Raw genomic sequence first — 17,437 nt, forward strand, 5'->3', positions numbered from 1 at the left:
AGAAAATGTCTATATCATGCTGGTTAGAAGCTATGACTGGAGACTGTGTGTTTTGCAAAATAAAAATTGTAAAATTTAATCATTGCTATTATAATTTTATTACTATTATTTCAATAACTTTAGTGATTGAGTCCATAGAGTCCATTTGGAAAATATTACCAATTTGTGTAACTAATAATTTTATTTTTTGTTTTTTAAAATTTAGTTGAATATTTTTAAATTTTTATAATGATTTTTTTATTCCATTATAGCTGGTTTACAGTGTCCTGTCAATTTTCTACTATACAGCAAGGTGACCCAGTTACATATGCATGTATACATTCTTTTTTCTCACATTATCATGCTCCATCATAAGTGACTAGATACAATTCCCAGTGCTATACAGCAGACTCTCATTGCTTATCCATTCCAAAGGCAATAGTTTGCATCTATTAACCCCAGACTCCCAGTCCATCCCACTCCCTCCCCCTCCCTCTTGGCAACCACAAGTCTATTCTCCAAGTCCATGATTTTCTTTTCTGTGGAAAGGTTCATTTGTGCCATATTTAGATTCCAGATATAAGTGGTATCGTATGGTATTGGTATTTTTCTTTCTGACTTAATTCACTCAGTATGAGAGTCCCTAGTTCCATCCATGTTGCTGCAATTGGCATTATTTTGTTGTTTTCATGGCTGAGTAGTATTCCATTGTGTATATATACCACATTTTCTTAATCATTTTATCTGTCAGTAGACATTTAGGTTGTTTCCATGTCTTGGCTATTGTGAATAGTGTTGAAATGAACATGCGGGTGCATGCGTCTTTTTTAAGGAAAGTTTTGTCCAGATATATGCCCAAGAGTGGGGTTGCTGGGTCATATGGTAGTTCTATGTATAGTTTTCTAAGGTACCTCCACACTGTTTTCCATAGTGGTCATACCAATTTACATTCCCACCAACAGTGCAGGAGGGTTCCCTTTTCTCCACACCCCCTCCAGCATTTGTTATTTGTGGACTTATTAATGATGGCCATTCTGACTGGTGTGAGGTGGTATCTCATGATAGTTTTGATTTGCATTTCTCTAATAATGAGTGATATTGAGCATTTTTTCATGTGCCTGTTGGCCATCTGTATATCTTCTTTGGAGAAATGTCTATTCAGGTCTTTTGCCCATTTTTCAATTGGGTTGTTGGCTTTTTTGCTGTTGAGTTGTATAAGTTGTTTGCATATTTTAGAGACTAAGGCCTTGTTGGATGGATCATTTGAAAATATTTTCTCCCATTCCATAAGTTGTCATTTTGTCTTGCTTCTTTTATGGTTTCCTTTGCTGTGCAAAAGCTTGTCATTTTGATTATGTCCCATTGGTTTATTTTTGCTTTTATTTCTGTTGCTTTGGGAGATTGACCTGCGAAAACATTTGTAAGGTTGATATCAGAGAATGTTTTGCCTGTGTTCTCTTCCAGGAGTTTGATGGTGTCTTGTCTTATATTTAAGTCTTTAAGCCATTTTGAGTTTATTTTCGTGCATGGTGTGGGGGTGTGTTCTTGTTTCACTGATTTGTATGCAGCTGTCCTCATTTCCCAGCAATACTTGCTGAAAAGACTGTCTTTTTCCCATTTTTATGTTCTTGCCTCCTTTGTCCAAGATTAATTGACCATAGGTGTCTTGGTTTATTTCTGGGTTCTGTCTTCTGTTCCATTGGTCTGTATGTCTGTTTTGGTACCAGGACCACACTGTCTTGATGACTGTGGCTTTGTAATACTGCCTGAAGTCTAGGGGAGTTATGCCTCCGGCTTGTTTCCTTTATTTTTTTTAATTTTTTTATTACTCAATCAATTTGTTACATTTATACTTGTACAATGACCATAACAATCCAATTTTATAGGATTTACATCCCAAAAGCCTAGCCCATTCCCTCACCCCCAAACTGTCTCCTCTGGAGACCATAAGTTGTTCAATATCTGTGAGTCAGCATCTGTTCTGCAAGGAAGTTCAGTCTGTCCTTTTTTCAGATTCCACATGTCAGTGAAAGCATTTGATGTTGGTGTCTCATCGTATGGCTGACTTCCCTTAGCATGATAATTTCTAGGTCCATCCATGTTGGTAAGAAGAATGCTGGTATTTCATTGCTTTTAATGGCTGAGTAATATCCCATTGTGTATATCTACCACATCTTCTTGATCCACTCCTCTGTCGAGGGACATTTAGGTTGTTTCCATGTCTTGGCTGTTGTAAATAGTGCTGCAATGAACACTGGAGTACATGTGTCTTTGCGAGTCGTGGTTTTCTCTGGATAGAAGCCCAGGAGTGGGATTCCTGGATCAAATGGTAGTTCTGTTTTGAGTTTTCTGAGGAATCTCCATACTGCTTTCCACAGTGGTTGCACCAATTTACAATCCCACTAACAGTGTACTAGGGTTCCTTTTTCTCCACACCCTCTCCAGCACTTACTGTTTGTAGACCTTTTGATGATGGCCATTCTGGCTGGTGTAAGGTGGGACCTCAGAGTGGTTTTGATTTGCATTTCTCTGATAATGAGTGATGCTGAACATCTTTTCATGTGTTTTGGGGCCATCCGTATGTCTTCTTTGGAGAATTGTCTGTTTAGATCTTCTGTCCATTTTTGGATGGGGTTGTTTGTTTGTTTGGTATGGAGCTGCAGAAGGTGTTTGTAAGTTTTGGAGGTGAATCCCTTGTCAGTTGATTCACTTGCAAAGATTTTCTCCCATTCTGTGGGTTGTCTTTTCGTGTTGTTTAGGGTCTCCTTTGCTGTGCAGAGACTTTGAAGTTTGCTTAGGTCCCATTTGTTTACTTTTGTTTTTATTGTGAGTACTCTGAGAGGTGGATCCGAGAAGATGTTGCTGTCGTTTATGTCAGAGAGTGTTTGGCCTATGTTTTTGTCTAAGAGTTTGATAGTGTCTGGTCTTATATCTAGGTCTTTAATCCATTTGGAGTTTATTTTTGTGTGTGGTGTTAGGGGGTGTTCTAATTTCATTCTTTTCCATGTGGCTGTCCAGTTTCCCCAGCACCGCTTATTGAACAAATTGTCCTTTCTCTATTGTATATCCTTGCCTCCTTTGTGATAGATGAGTTGGCTTTAGGTGCGTGGGTTTAATTCTGGCCTTTCTATCCTGTTCCACTGATCTCTATGTCTGTCTTTGTGCCAGTACCAAACAGTTTTGATGATTGTTGCTTTGTAGTATAGTCTGAAGTCCGGGAGCCTGATTCCTCCAGCTCCATTTTTCTATTCCAGGATGTCTTTGGCCATTCTGGGTCTTTTGTGCTTCCAAAAAAACTTTAAAATATTTTGTTCAAGTCCTGTGAAAAGTGTCCTTGGTAATTGGATAGGGATAGCATGGAATCTGTCGATTGCCTTGGATAGTATAGTCATTTTGACAATACTGACTCTTCCAGTCCACGAGCATGGTATGTCTTTCCATCTATTTGTGTCATCTTTGATTTCTTTCATCAGTGGCTTGTAGTTTTCAGAGAACAGGTCTTTTGTCTCTTTAGGTAGGTTTACTCCTAGGTATTTTTATTCTTTTGGATGTGATGGTAAACGGGATTGCCTCCCTAATTTCCTTTTCTGCTTTTTCATTGTTAGTATATAGAAACGCTGTTGATTTCTGAGTATTGATTTTGCATCCTGCAACTTTGCCAAATTCGTGGATGAGCTGTAACAGTTTTCTGGTAGAGTCTTTAGGGTTCCCTAGGTATAGTATCATGTCATCTGCAAATAGTGATAGTCTTACTTCTTCCTTTCCAATTTGGATTCCTTTTATTTCTTTTACTTCTCTGATTGCTGTGGCTAGGACTTCCAGAACTATCTTGAAGAGTAGTGGTGAGAGTGGACATGCTTGTCTTGTTCCTGATCTCAGCGGGAATTCTTTCAGCTTTTCACTGTTGAGAATGATGTTTGCTGTGGGTTTGTCATATATGGCCTTTATCATGTTGAGGTAGGTTCCCTCTATTCCCACTTTCTGAAGGGTTTTTTTCAGAAATGGGTGTTTAGATTTTGTCAAAGGCTTTTTCTGTGTCTATTGAGAGGATCATGTGGTTTTTATGCTTCAGTTTGTTAATGTGGTGTATCACACTGATTGATTTGCGGCTGTTGAAGAACGCTTGCATCCCTGGGATAAATCCCACTTGATCATGATGTACAATCCTTTTAATGTATTGTTGGATGCGGTTTGCTAGTATTTTGTTGAGGATTTTTGCATCGATGTTCATCAGTGAAATTAGCCTGCAGTTTTCTTTTTCTGTGGTATCTTTGTCTGGTTTTGGTACCAGGGTGATGGTGGCCTCATAGAATGAGTTTGGGAGAATCCCTTCCTCTGCAATCTTTTGAAATAGTTTCAGAAGGATAGGTGTTAGCTCTTCTCTAAATGTTTGATAGAATTCACCTGTGAAGCCACCTGGTCCTGGACTTTTGTTTGTTGGAAGATTTTTAATCACAGTTTCAATTTCAGTTCTTGTGATGGGTCCATTCATCTTTTCTATTTCATCTTGGGTTAGTCTTGGAAGATTGTACTTTTCTAAGACTTTGTCCATTTCTTCTAGGTTTTCTGTTTTATTGGCATACAGTTGCATATAGTAGTCCCTATGATCCTTTGTATTTCTGTGATGTCCGTTGTTACTTCTCCTTTTTCATTTCTAATTTTATTGATTTGAGTCCTCTGTCTTTTTTGCTTGCTAAGTCTGGCTAGGGGTTTATCAATTTTGTTGATCTTTTCAAAGAACCAGCTTTTCGTTTCATGGATCTTTTCTATGGTTTTCTTTGTTCGTATTTCATTGATTTCTGCTCCAATATTTATGATTTCTCTCCTTGTACTAACTTTAGGTCTTGTCTGTTCTTCTTTCTCAAGCTGCTTTAGATGTAAAGTTAGCTTGTTTATTTGGGCTTTTTCTTGTTTCCTGAGGTGGGCTTGTATTGCTATATACTTTCCTCTTAGAATGGCTTTTGCTGCATCCCATAGGTTTTGGAGTGTCGTATCTTTGTTGTCATTTGCTGCTAGGTGTTTTTTAATTTCCTCTTTGATTTCTTCAGTGATCCATTGGTTGTTTAGTAGCATGTTGTTGAGTCTCCACGTGTTTGTGTTTTTGGCAGTTTTTTTCTTGTTGTTGATTTCCAGTTATATAGCGTTGTGGTTGGAAAAGATGCTTGATATGATTTCAAATTTCTTAAGGTTACAGAGGCTTGATTTGTAGCCCAGGATATGGTCAATCTTAGAGAATGTTCCATGTGCACTTGAGAAGAATGTGTATTCTATTGCTTTTGGATGGAATGTCCTATAAATATCTATTAAGTCCATCTGGTCTAATGCATCATTCAGGGCCTGTGTTTCCTTAGTGATTTTCTGTCTGGATGATCTGTCCATTGCTGTAAGTGGGTGTTAAAGTGCCCCACTATGATTGTGTTATTGTCGATTTCTCCTTTTAAGGTTGTTAGCGGTTGCCTTATATATTGTGGTGAACCTATGTTGGGTGTGTAGATATTTAAAATTGTTCTATCTTCTTCTTGGATTGATCCTTTGATCATTATGTAGTGACCTTCCTTGTGCCTTAAAATATCTTTCATTTTAAAGTCTATTTTGTCTATAATGAGCTTTCTCTAGCTTTCTTTTGATTCCCGTTTGTATGGAATGTTTTCTTCCATCCTCTTACGTTCAATTTGAATGTGTCCCTAGAAGTGAAGTGGGTGTCATGAAGACAGCACATATATTTGGATCTTGTTTTTGTATCCATTCAGCCAGTCTATGTCTTTTGGTTGGGGCGTTTAGTCCATTCACATTTAAGGTAATTATTAATATGTATGTTCTTATTGCCATTTTATTAATTACTTTGGTTTGTTTTTCTTGCTCCTTTTTCTTCCCTTCTTCTCTTGTTCTCTCTTCTTGTGGTTTGATGACTGTCTTTAGTGTTGTATTTAGTTGACTTTTCTTATTTGTGTGTGTATCAATTGTAGATTTTTGGTTTGTAGTTATTCTGAAGTTTTGATATAAATGTCTCTCTCTATATATTTGAAATTGTTTTACGTTGTTGGTTTCTTAATTGCAGGTGCATCTCTAGTGTCCTGCGTTTGTACCCACCTCTTGTCATAATTTCTGATTTTGGTGGCATAATTGCACGTGGATGATTTCATAACTTTACTGTATATATACCTTTACTGGTAAGCCTTGTCATTTGTGGTATTTTTGTTTCTGCTTGTGACCCTTTTCTTTTCTGCCTAGAGAAGTTCCTCTAATATTTGTTGTAAAGCTGGTTTAGTGGTGCTGAATTCTTTAAGCTTTTGCTTACCTGTGAAGCTTTTGATTTCTCCTTCAAATCTGAACGAGAGCCTTGCTGGGTAAAGTAATCTTGGTTGGAGGTTTTTTTCCTTTCATCATGTTAAGTATATCCTGCCACTCCCTTCTGGCCTGCAGAGTTTCTGTTGAAACATCTGCTGATAACCTTATTGGGGTTCCCTTGTATGTTTTCGTTTCTTTTCCCTTGCTGCTTTCGGTGTTTTCTCTTTGTCTTTAATTTTGGTCAGTTTGATTAGTATGTGTCTCCGGGTATTCCTCCTTGGGTTTATTTTATATGGTACTCGTTGCACTTCCTGGATTTGAGTGAGTGGTTCCTCTCCCATGTTAGCGAAGTTTTTGGCTATTATCTCTTGGAATATTTTTTCTGTCCCCTTCTCTCTCTCTTCTCCTTCTGGCACCCCTATAATATGGATGTTGGTGTGTTTAACATTGTCCCAGAGTTCTCTGAGACTCTCTTCATTTGTTTTCAATCTTTTTTTCTCTTTTCTGTCCCACATCCGTGATTTCCACTTATCTGTCCTCCTCCTTGCTTATTCGCTCTTCTGCCTCCTGTATTCTGCTGTTGGTTGCCTCGAATGAGTTTTTTATTTCCGTTATTGTATTTTGCAATACAGTACTCTTCTTGTTTAAGTTTTATATCTTGTATCTCTTTGCTCAGTGTTTCCTGTAAGTTATCCATCTTTGCCTCCAGTTTATTTCCAACGTCTTGCACCATCTTCAGCATCAACAGTCTAAAGTGTTTTTCCTGGAGGCTGAGACTCTCCTGATGACTTAGCTGATTTTCTGGGTTTTTTTCTTTCTCCCTCATCTGAGTTATAGTTCTCTGTCTTTTCGTTTTTATAGGTTTTTGGTGTGGTGACCTTTTGACCGATAATAGAGTTGTAGCCTCTCTTACTTCTGGTGTCTGCCCCCCTGTGGCTGAAGTTGGTAAGGGGTCTTGCTGTAGGCTTCCTGATGGGAGGGGCTGATGCCTGCCCCCTGGTAGGTGGAGCTGCTTCTAATCCCTCTGGTGGGTGGGGCTTAGTCTCCGGATGGGATTAGAGGCAGCTGTGTGCCTGGGGTGTCTTTAGGCAGCCTGTTTACTGAGGGGCAGGGCTGTGATCCCACCTGGGTTGTTGTTTGCCCTGGGGCTTCTCAGCACTGACTGATGGATGGGGCCAGATTTTCCCAAAATGGCCACCTCCAGAGAAAGGCATGCTGCTGAATATTCCCAAGAGCTTTGCTTCCAATGTCCTTCCCTCACCACAAGCCATGTTCACCCCTGTTTTCCCAGGATGTCCTCCAAGTACTGCAGTCAAGTTTGATTCAGATTCCTATGGAGACCTTGCTTTGCCCTGGGACCCAGTGCACGTGAAAGTCTGTGTGTGCCTTTTAAGAATGGTGTCTCCCTTTCCCCTAGTTTGGAGTTCCTGCACACTAGCTCCACTGGCTTTCAATGCCAGATGCTCTGGGGCTATTTCTCTCCGTGCCAGATCCCAGAGTTTGAGTGTTTGTTTTGGGGGTCAGGACTTTCACTTCTGTAGGCGAGTCTCTGTGATACATTTACTTTCCAGTCTGTGGGGCTTCCCACCTGGGAGGTATAGAGTTGCCTATATCATGTATTCATCCCTCCTACCTCTTTATGTGTCCTCCTCTTTTTCTTCTGGAGTAGGATATCTTGTTGAAGCTTTCTGGTCCATTTGGTTGAAGATTGCTCAGGATTTTCCAAGCTTTGTTTTTGTTCATCAGGATGCATCTGGCAATTCTTGGTCTTTTGTGGTTCCTTATAAATTTTTGGAGTATTTGTTGTAGTTCTGTGAAAATTTGATACAGATTGCAATGAATCTGTAGATTGCTTTGGGTAGTATGGCCACTTTTACAGTATTAGTTTTTCCAATCCAGGAGCATGGAATATTTTTCTATTTCTTTGAATCCTCTTCAATTTCCTTGATTAATGTTTTATAGTTCTTGGCATATAAGTCTTTCACCTACTTGGTCAGGTTTATTCCCAGGTATTTGATTCTTTTGGGTGAAATTTTAAGAGGTATTTTATTTTAGTATTCCTTTTCTAACATTTCATTGTTAACATGCAGATGTGCAACTGATTTCTGAATGCTAATCTTATAGCCTGCTACCTTGCTGAATTTGTTGATCAGTTCAAGTAGTTTTTGGGTTGAGTCCTTGGGGTTTTCTGTATATAGTAAAATGTCATCTGCATTCAGTGACAATTTTACTTCTTCTCTTCCAATTTGGATACCATTTATTTCTTTTGTTTGTCTGATTGCTGTGGCTAGGCCTTCCAGATTTTAGTGGGAAGGCTTTCAGCTTTTCTCCATTGAGTATTATATTTGCTGTGGGTTTGTCATAAATGGCCTTTGTTATATTAAGGTATATTGTCTCTATACCCACGTTGGTAACAGTTTTTGTCATGAATGGATGTTGGACTTTGTCAAATGCTTTTTCTGCATCTATTGAGAAGATCATGTAGTTGTTGACTTTTCTTTTCTTAATGTGGTGTATGATGTTGATTGATTTGCATATGTTGAATCAACCTTGTGAACCTGGGATGAATCCCACTTGTCATGGTGTATGATCTTTTTCATGCGTTGTTGGATTTGGTTTTCTAAATTTTTGTTGAGAATTTTTGCATCTATATTCATCAAAGATATTGGTCTATAGTTTTCTTTTTTGGTAGTATCTTTGTCTGGTTTTGGTATTAGGGTGATGGTAGCATTGTAGAATATCTTTGGGAGTGGAGTGTTCCTTCTTCAACCTTTTGGAAAAGTTTAAGGAGGATGGGTACACATTCCTCTTTGTATGTTTGGTAGAAATCACCTGTGAAGCCATCTGGTCCTGGACTTTTATTTGTAGGGAGTCTTTTTATGTCATATTCAATTTCATTTCTAGTGATCAGTCTGTTCTGTTGATCTATTTCTTCCTGATTCAGTTTTGGCAGGCTGTAAGTCTCTAGAAAGTTGACCATTTCTTCTAGGTTGTCAGATTTGTTGGCATACAATTGTTCATAGTATTCTCTTGTCTTTTTTTTTTTTTGTATTTCTGCTGTATCTGTTGTCATCTCTCCTTTTTCATTTCTTATTTTGTTTATTTGGGTTTTTTCTCTTCTCTTCTTGGTGAGAATGGCCAGAGGTTTGTCAGTTTTTTTTAATCTTTTCAAAGAACAAGCTCTTGGTTTTATTGATTTTTTCTATTTCTTAAATCTCCATTTTATTGATTTCCTCTCTGATTTTTATGATTTCCTTCCTTCTGCTGACTTTAGGTTTTGTTTGTTGTTTTTTTCTAATTCATTTAGGTGTTGGGTTAAGTTGTTGATTTGAGATTTTTCTTCTTTTTTTGAGGAAGGCCTGTATTGCTATGAATTTCCCTCTGAGCACTGCTTTTGTGGCATCCCATAGATTTTGAGTGTTTGTGTCTTCATTATCATTTGTCTTGAGGTATTTTTAAATTTCCCTTTTGATTTATGTAGATAGATATAAGCAGATCCAGACTCTAATCAGTCTATTGCTAAATGCTTTGGGACAGGGCCTAGGACACTGTGGTAAATGGTATCTGTGTATCCTATCCTTTCATTCCATTCTCAAAACAGCTTCATGGACGACATCATCATTATCCTTGTTTTATAGACTAGGAAGTTGAGATATACACATAAGGTGAATAATGTGCCCCAAATTTCACAACCAGTCAGTGGTTCAGCTGGGATTTGTATTGAGGCAGTGTGGCCCCCAGAGCCTGTACACCCAGTCACTTGCCATGTGTCTGTCTCAATGCAACTTTGGTGTATACTTCCTTTAAATGGCTAATATAAAAAAAGTGCAGTGGTTAAGGCATCTGGCTTCTTTACTTGATGTTAGACACCAGATTAGCACCTACATCAGAATGAATTTCAAGAGAGACAGTGGGTATAAGAGGAAGAGTATAGACTCTGTGTTTAGTGGAGCCAAGGTGGAATCTTGGCTTTATGCTCCTGGTTGGCTAAGTGACTTTGGATACCCTCCATCCTCTCTTTGCTTGGTTTCTTCATTTGTAAATTTGGAAAACATACAAATGTCTACCATATAGATTATTTTATTTGGGGTATTCATATAAATCTTAAAACTTTACAGCCTTCCAGGGAGCATCCTCTTGCCTTCCCTCCTCTCTTTCCACTACCTGCCTTCCTCCCCTCTTTTCTCAGCTGTTGTTACCAATCTTTACACCAACAAGGACTACTTTTTAAAAATATTTCTCCAATAGACTCTCTGGAGTCTATTATTAAAATTATATAAGTGATAAAAATTATATAAATAGATTTCCTGATTTTTATTTGGCAAAGACACATGTAATCTTTAGTCACAGCTTCTAAGCTGTGTGATATAGCAGTTTTCCACACCAGGTTGGTGTAAGGTAGTACACAAAAGTAACACAAAACTTAGAAAAATTAAGGTGTATCTACATTTTTTTTTAAAAAAACTTTTTTATGGCTGTGGTATATGGAAGTTCCCAGTCCAGGTGTTGAGTTGGAGCTGCAGCTACAGGCCTACACCACAGCTACAGCAACACCACATCTGAGGCCTGCACACAATGCCAGCAACCCACTGAGCAAGGCCAGAGACTGAACTGCATCCTCACAGAGTAAATATCAGGTCCTTAACCCATTAAGCCATAACAGGAATTCCCATGTACATTCTTATCATAGAGAAAATGGACATTTTTCATTAACCTTCCTAAGATATTGAAGACAAAACGCTGACCCCCTAAAATTTTTTGGATCCTCTTCCTCTCTTGATTATATTGGATAACCATAGTTCAGGTTAATGAAACACATACAAAGGAATACAGACATGAAAGAAACCATGTTATATTCCAAGAACAATATGCCAAGTAGTAATTAAACTGTAGTGTAGCACTAAGGGTGGGGACAATTTTTCAGAGACAAAGTGGTGATAGAAGGAGTGATAAGTGAGAGTGAATATACTTTATCCTAAAGTTATTGGATGGAGGTCGAGGGCTTCTAAGCAGAAGAGAAGAAACTCAATTTTGTACTGTAGAAATATCACTCTAATGACAGGATAGATGGAATATGTTTGATGGAAAGATGAAAGGTACAGGGAGATGCGTTAGGAAGGAATACTCAAGTTTAGAGATGATGAGGGTTGAACTGAGGTAGTGAGTTTGTAAGAATGAGGAAGGAAAGAGTGGTGGTGAAATTGACAGCTATTTTAGAGGTAGAATGAATAGGACTCGGAATTTTATTTGATGTGAAGAGAAGTAGAAGGAGGTGCTGTAATTTCTAGCTTGTCTGACATCACAGCCCAGAATACACGCAAGCATAGTGACTCATTAAATTTTCTAAAACTGAATGTGAACTCCTTTTCTGCCTGATGACAGAACACTTAAATTTGACATGTTGGGGTAAATTTAGTTCAAGTATAGCAAGCATGAGTGCCTTACATGTCACTGATCCTCAGCATCTATCCCACTCTGCATCCCTGTCTGGCCTCTGGTCTCTGGGTTGCTGGCTGTTTCTCTTGGCTGATCCACATCCTCCTGGGAAAACATGGACCTTGAGCTAGTCATCCTCACCTCTCTATGTCTGAGAAGTGCTCTCACATAGCTACCTCTGTTCCTGAAATCTCCTCCTTCTACTACTTGCTGTGTCACTATCCTTCAGTGGTACCTACTCCATACTCAGATTCCCAAAAACTTCTCTGAGGAGTCTATTACCCTTTACCAGTCCAGGGTGCATGTCAGCACCCAGGCTCCTTTTAGAGATTTATGAACATCTAACCTCCTCTTCAAAGTCCCTCTCCTCTAGGCTAAATGAGAAATGGAGAAAAGGGGTCATTTCTTTGTGTTGCTTAGGGCAACATTTTATGCCCTGATTCCTTCAAGGAATTGTCCCTTGACACTTGAAGAAACTTTTTTCTTCCCTCTCAAAAAGCCCAATTAGTGGAATTACAGATTGCTGGAATTCAGAATGACAATGCTATGAGTCTGGAGAGTCTATTTTTGTAGTCAGAAAACAAGATCTTGACTCTCTTATTTTCTCTGCATTTAGCTCTGTCAGATCCCCATGAGGCAAGGTATGTTTCTGAGAAAACAGAGGTCGCCTGTGGTGGCACTGGTGATTGCATAAGGGGTGGGCATTTTATCCAGTTACATGTGGTTGACTAAGTAGATGACATAACTGTCTTTAAATGGAAAAGGATGTGGAGAAATATGAATTCCTATATACTGTTGTTGGGAGTATAAGTTGGTAGATGCTTTCTGGAGGGAAACTAGCAACATATTTCAAAATTATATATGTGCACACTTTTGACCCAATGATTCTTTTAGGAATTTCCCTTAATAAAATAAATGGACAAGTGTATGTCTGTGTATGTGTACGTATACCTACCTACCTACATATATATATATACATTGTGGCATCAATTATTGATAATAGAAAATTAGAAATTGCTTACATGCCCAGCTGTAGGGGTTTTGTTAATTACATATAGGACACATAAATGCAGTGAGATACTATGTAGTCTTAAAAGTGATTATGTGTTTTTTTAACATTGGAGGATGTCCATGATGTATTTAGGTAAAAGAATGAGATTATGAAATGTCACACATAACACGATCCCTTTTTTCAAAAAAGTATACATGTTTATATATGTATGTACATATGTGTATGTATAAAACACTTATATCTACATGCATATCTATCCACCTACCTCCCCATCAAGCTCCTGAGAACATATACAGAATTGTGGATCATGTTTTCTTTCTTCTTTATGGCTCTTGTGTTATCTGAAGTTGTAATGATGTTCATACAGTACTTTCACAATTAGAGAAAAAGCCAAAAGATTATCTCCATTTTTTTAAATGATAAGAAATATTCATAGGGGAAAAAATTTAAGATCTTTCCATCTAGACTAATTTATTTCAGGACCCTCAAGGCCACCTTGCTTAACTTATTGGCAAATCATGCTTATTTCAACCCAAATTTGGAGATTACCCTATTCTAAGAGTCAGACAGATAGACAATACATGATAGAAAATTCTGTATGAGGAGTTCCCGTCATGGCTCAGTGGTTAACGAATTCAACTAGGAACCTTGAGATTGCGGGTTTGATACCTGGCCTTGTTTAGTGGGTTAAGGATCCGGCATTGCCGTGAGCTGTGGTGTAGGTCGCAGACGTGGCTCGGATCCCGCATTGCTGTGGCTCTGGCATAGGCCGGTGGCTACAGCTCCAATTCAACCCCTAGCCTGGGAATCTCCATATGCCAAAGGAGTGGCCTAAGAAATGGCAAAAATACAAAAAAAAAAGAAAGAAAATTCTATATGAGAAGAATGCATACGTTTCTAGTAAGCTTTTGCTTAAAATTGGGAAGAAATAGCATCCAAGAAAAGTTATTTCTGGAGAAGCTATCTATCCCAATCTTGGCTACTTTTATCTAAGTCTGTGATTTGGGGAATGAAATATTGGAATCATAAATTTATACCACTCAGTTTTCTTGTGTTATGCATTTGAGTTCAGTGGAGTTCACAAAAAAACTTTTTAAAAAGTGTATCAGAAGAAGAGGACCTACGTGATAGCAACTGTTAGAAGGAAATAACCTAAACGCTGATATATAAACCTGTCGAATGTGCTTCAATTATTTCTTAAACATTGATATGTAATTTTCATGCATATCATGCATATGGCTTGTTTCAAATTTAGTGTCATGAAAATGTTGTAGACTCATTGAGTACTGGGTTAACTTTGCTGCCATAGCTGCTTTAGTACTAAGGGCATGCCCAGATCTGCAATTAAACCCTGTAATGGTTCCTCCAAAGATTATTGTATTGATTACATTTCACCAACACATTATTTCTTCTCCCCAAAGAAAAGCAGACTGAGCATATAATTTTGCTTGGCCTGATGGGCAATCATCCATGTTTCATTTCTGTTACATTGATCATATGTTTTATTAGAAATATTAACTAATTAAACATTGAAGTGACTATTGCTTTTGAGTAGTATCCCAGTGGAGTACTTTAGGAACTGACATTTCTTCTTTAGTTAAAAAAATACACATTGCATTTTTTTGCACACCTAGTTGGTGGAAAGTTATTTGTTGGAATGAGCAGGCTTCACAAATGCAAATGACTCCAGGGCCAGACAGATAATATTAGTTGTGTGGTCTGGGCTGTACAAGTCTTAGGGAGTGGTGGGGACTTTGGCGAAGGTGGACATCATGTTGTCTGTAAATTCATACAGATTGTTTTTAAGTGCTGTACAGGCCAAACAAAATACACCTTGTTCCTAATTCCCAATTCTAGTCATCCAGGCAAAACCTTTATTAAGTTTAGTTTCCATCACAAATTGTAAAATGTCAGAGCACCAAGTAATATTAGAGACCTTCCTAGTATGCACCGGTGCAGTTGCCCAAGTTTTCTTAATGTTATCAACCAGTATGATTGGCTGGTACCATTCCCCTAGATGCTAATAAAGATGCTGGTTCAGGTGTTGAGTATCTTATAGGTCACACAGGTATTAAGGGATAGAACTGGAGTTTGACATCAAAATTTCCTGTACTTTCTCCCTTTCTCCACTATAGGCAGGTTATTATTGTCCCTTAACTGCTGCTCTGGCACTGTGTCTTTGTCCCAACCCAGAGGTTGCCTATGGCTAACTCTATGTGTCAGACTGTTTGATATGGAAGACAGAGAACTAGGAATTAGAAGACCTGGGTTTTAGCCTGGGTCTGTAACTGGCTAATCAAAGTGGCTAGAGATCAGATAACTCAACTGTGGGCATATGAGAGTCAGAGGGAGACCTTGGTCCTGAACCCAGATCTCCCCATTTCAAACTCAATGCTCCTATCAAAGTCAAAATTGCATTCTTCTAAACATGATGTCATGGTTTCAATCCATTTCCTAATGGATCCTTTTAATATTTGAATATAGAGTGCCTCAAGAAGACAGGCAAAAATAACTCTTTTTTGTACCATCCCTTTTCTTTATAGATTGCATGTAAGCCAGCATGGGTTTAACTGCGCTTTGCTGTGCTCGTAGTGGCATGGGGTTATGAGTGCCAAGGTTGCCTCAACCATTAATGTGCTTCTGCACGCCAACACTGTAAAGACTCCCCTTCATTACAGAGCTTGGAAAAAACAGGCACTCTTTTGTTTTAGCATTTGAAACTTGTATTCTGTGGTAAAGCAGTGTGTGTTACGCCTGCAAAAATGTATAGTTCATATTCCTCGAAGGAAGTTATATGTAGCTTTTTCCCTCCTAATAAATAGTTTTGCAAGAACCAGCTGGTGTTTGAAGAGCTAAGTTCCAGGGAAAAAAAAGAAATGGCAGTTATAGAGCATGGGCAAAGGTCTGAAAACGCAGGAGCCCACTCTGGTGAGGAGGGTTGGCCTGAACGGAGGGAGTGTGGTGGGAATTTAAGCAGAGCTGGAAACACCGTCCCTTTTCTGCCTGGAAAAGGGTTCATATGAGATCTTAGGAAGACAGTTGAGGGGAAAAAAAATCCTAAGTAAATAGAATTTCAGCCAATACTTTCATGAACTTCACCCTTCTTTGGAATGTTTTCATTCTCTGGGGGAAAACAGAGTTTGAGTCATTTCTTCGGTGAGCGAGAGCTTTACTAAAAAGGAAACCTCAGGAGATGCGTGCCCTTTGGTGCTTCCTGAGGACCTCGTTTATGAGCTGTGCCACACTGTCAGAGAAATGTTCACTGTGGAAGAACTTGTCTCCCTTGCTTTCTTCATTATATGGGACTGTAAATTTTCATGACTATGAGGAGAGTTCCCTAACATGGATATCTGATGCAAAAGCCCCGTATCTCCCCCTTAAAGCAATGATTTTTCATGTCTACTCTCCCCACCTCCCCACCCTAATTCCCTAAATTTCACACATAGAACTCTGACTTTATAAATCTTTTTCTTTGATTCTGCAAACTGATGGCTAAAACATATAATTATCCCTGGAGCCAACGGCATGTAACCTCTGGGTTCCTTGGGTTCCTAAATGCAGGCTGTGATTTTGGTCCTGAACAGCAGAAGGAGATGTTGAGCCAGAAGATAAGTGGTTTTTGTTTTTGTTTTTTAAACTTAGCTTGTAAACAATTAGTGTTACATTTTCAAATAATTAGAAAGCTGAGGGCTAACATGCTTGTTTTTGTACCGTGAACATTCTCTTATTTCAGAAGAGCCACAGCAGAAAAACCATTGAAACAAATGTTTTTCTCCAGCGGATAAGCCTTTGGGAAGCAGCTTCATTTTGCTATAAGCCAGAACCCCCATTTTCTGGCCTGTCTCTGACTCCCATTCTCTCCTGGGCACTCGTGTTGTATATGCGAGTTGTGACCTAAAGTGTTGGTGGCTGGCTTTGGCCCTCATCTTTGGGAACACCGACTAGATTGTGGGGTTCCCTGGTTGTGATCAAAAGATGTGCAGTCATGTCAGCTTGCCCTACATTACTTCAAAGCCTGTCATCCAGGGGGTTCTGAGAGGAAATTTTCCTTCCTGTAGAGGCGTCCTCTTTCCATTTTGAAAAGGCCACTTTGAAGGGTGTTAAGTCACCATACAATCTTTCCCTTAAGCAGCAGAGTTGGATGAGGTGCTGGCAGCATTATACTGCTGCTGACTAGATTTAGGGCACTGGAAGGGGGGCTCCATTTGGAACGTTCCTCTACTCTTTGGTGTCTGTAGTTTCTTTCCCAGAAAATTTATTCTATTGTTTGAGTTGATGAGTATAATTTTGACTTGAAATATTTCATTATATTGTAATGACTATGCCAATTCAGTAAATGTCACCATTTGTTTTTATTGCCAAATTTTTAAAAGATGTGCTTCTGAGAAGACTGCCGTTTTAAGTCGGATCACATTACATCGTTCTCCAAGTTGATTAATTTATTTCATATACAGAATTCCTAGAAGATTTCAACAATTGTCTCTAGTCTTCCCTTTTCCATTATGTAATATCATGGGACAGATCAGTGGTTCTTCAGTCCTTGAAGCTCAGGTAACCTTATATGTCAAATTTATCAAGAGCCCCTAGTTCAAGCCCAGCCCAAGATGATGATTTGGCGTTTAGGTAATTTAAAACATTCAAGATGATTCTGTTTTCTTTAGGTTTACCCTCCTACTTCCTGGAATTTGCAAATTTGCCTTGGTATCACCGTCACAAAGAATC

The 17,437-nt window shown here is 38.7% G+C and overlaps 1 protein-coding gene across 7 annotated transcripts in view; it reads left to right on the plus strand.

Annotated features, from left to right (window-relative positions):
* The window catches only part of ATP8B4 (ATPase phospholipid transporting 8B4 (putative)), a 256,893-nt gene that overhangs the window by 193,529 nt on the left and 45,927 nt on the right, over positions 1–17,437 (plus strand). The gene's annotated exons all lie outside the window — the stretch shown is intronic.

The sequence above is a fragment of the Phacochoerus africanus genome, chromosome 2 (genome assembly GCF_016906955.1).
Source record: "Phacochoerus africanus isolate WHEZ1 chromosome 2, ROS_Pafr_v1, whole genome shotgun sequence".
NCBI classification, from domain to species: Eukaryota; Metazoa; Chordata; class Mammalia; order Artiodactyla; family Suidae; genus Phacochoerus; species Phacochoerus africanus.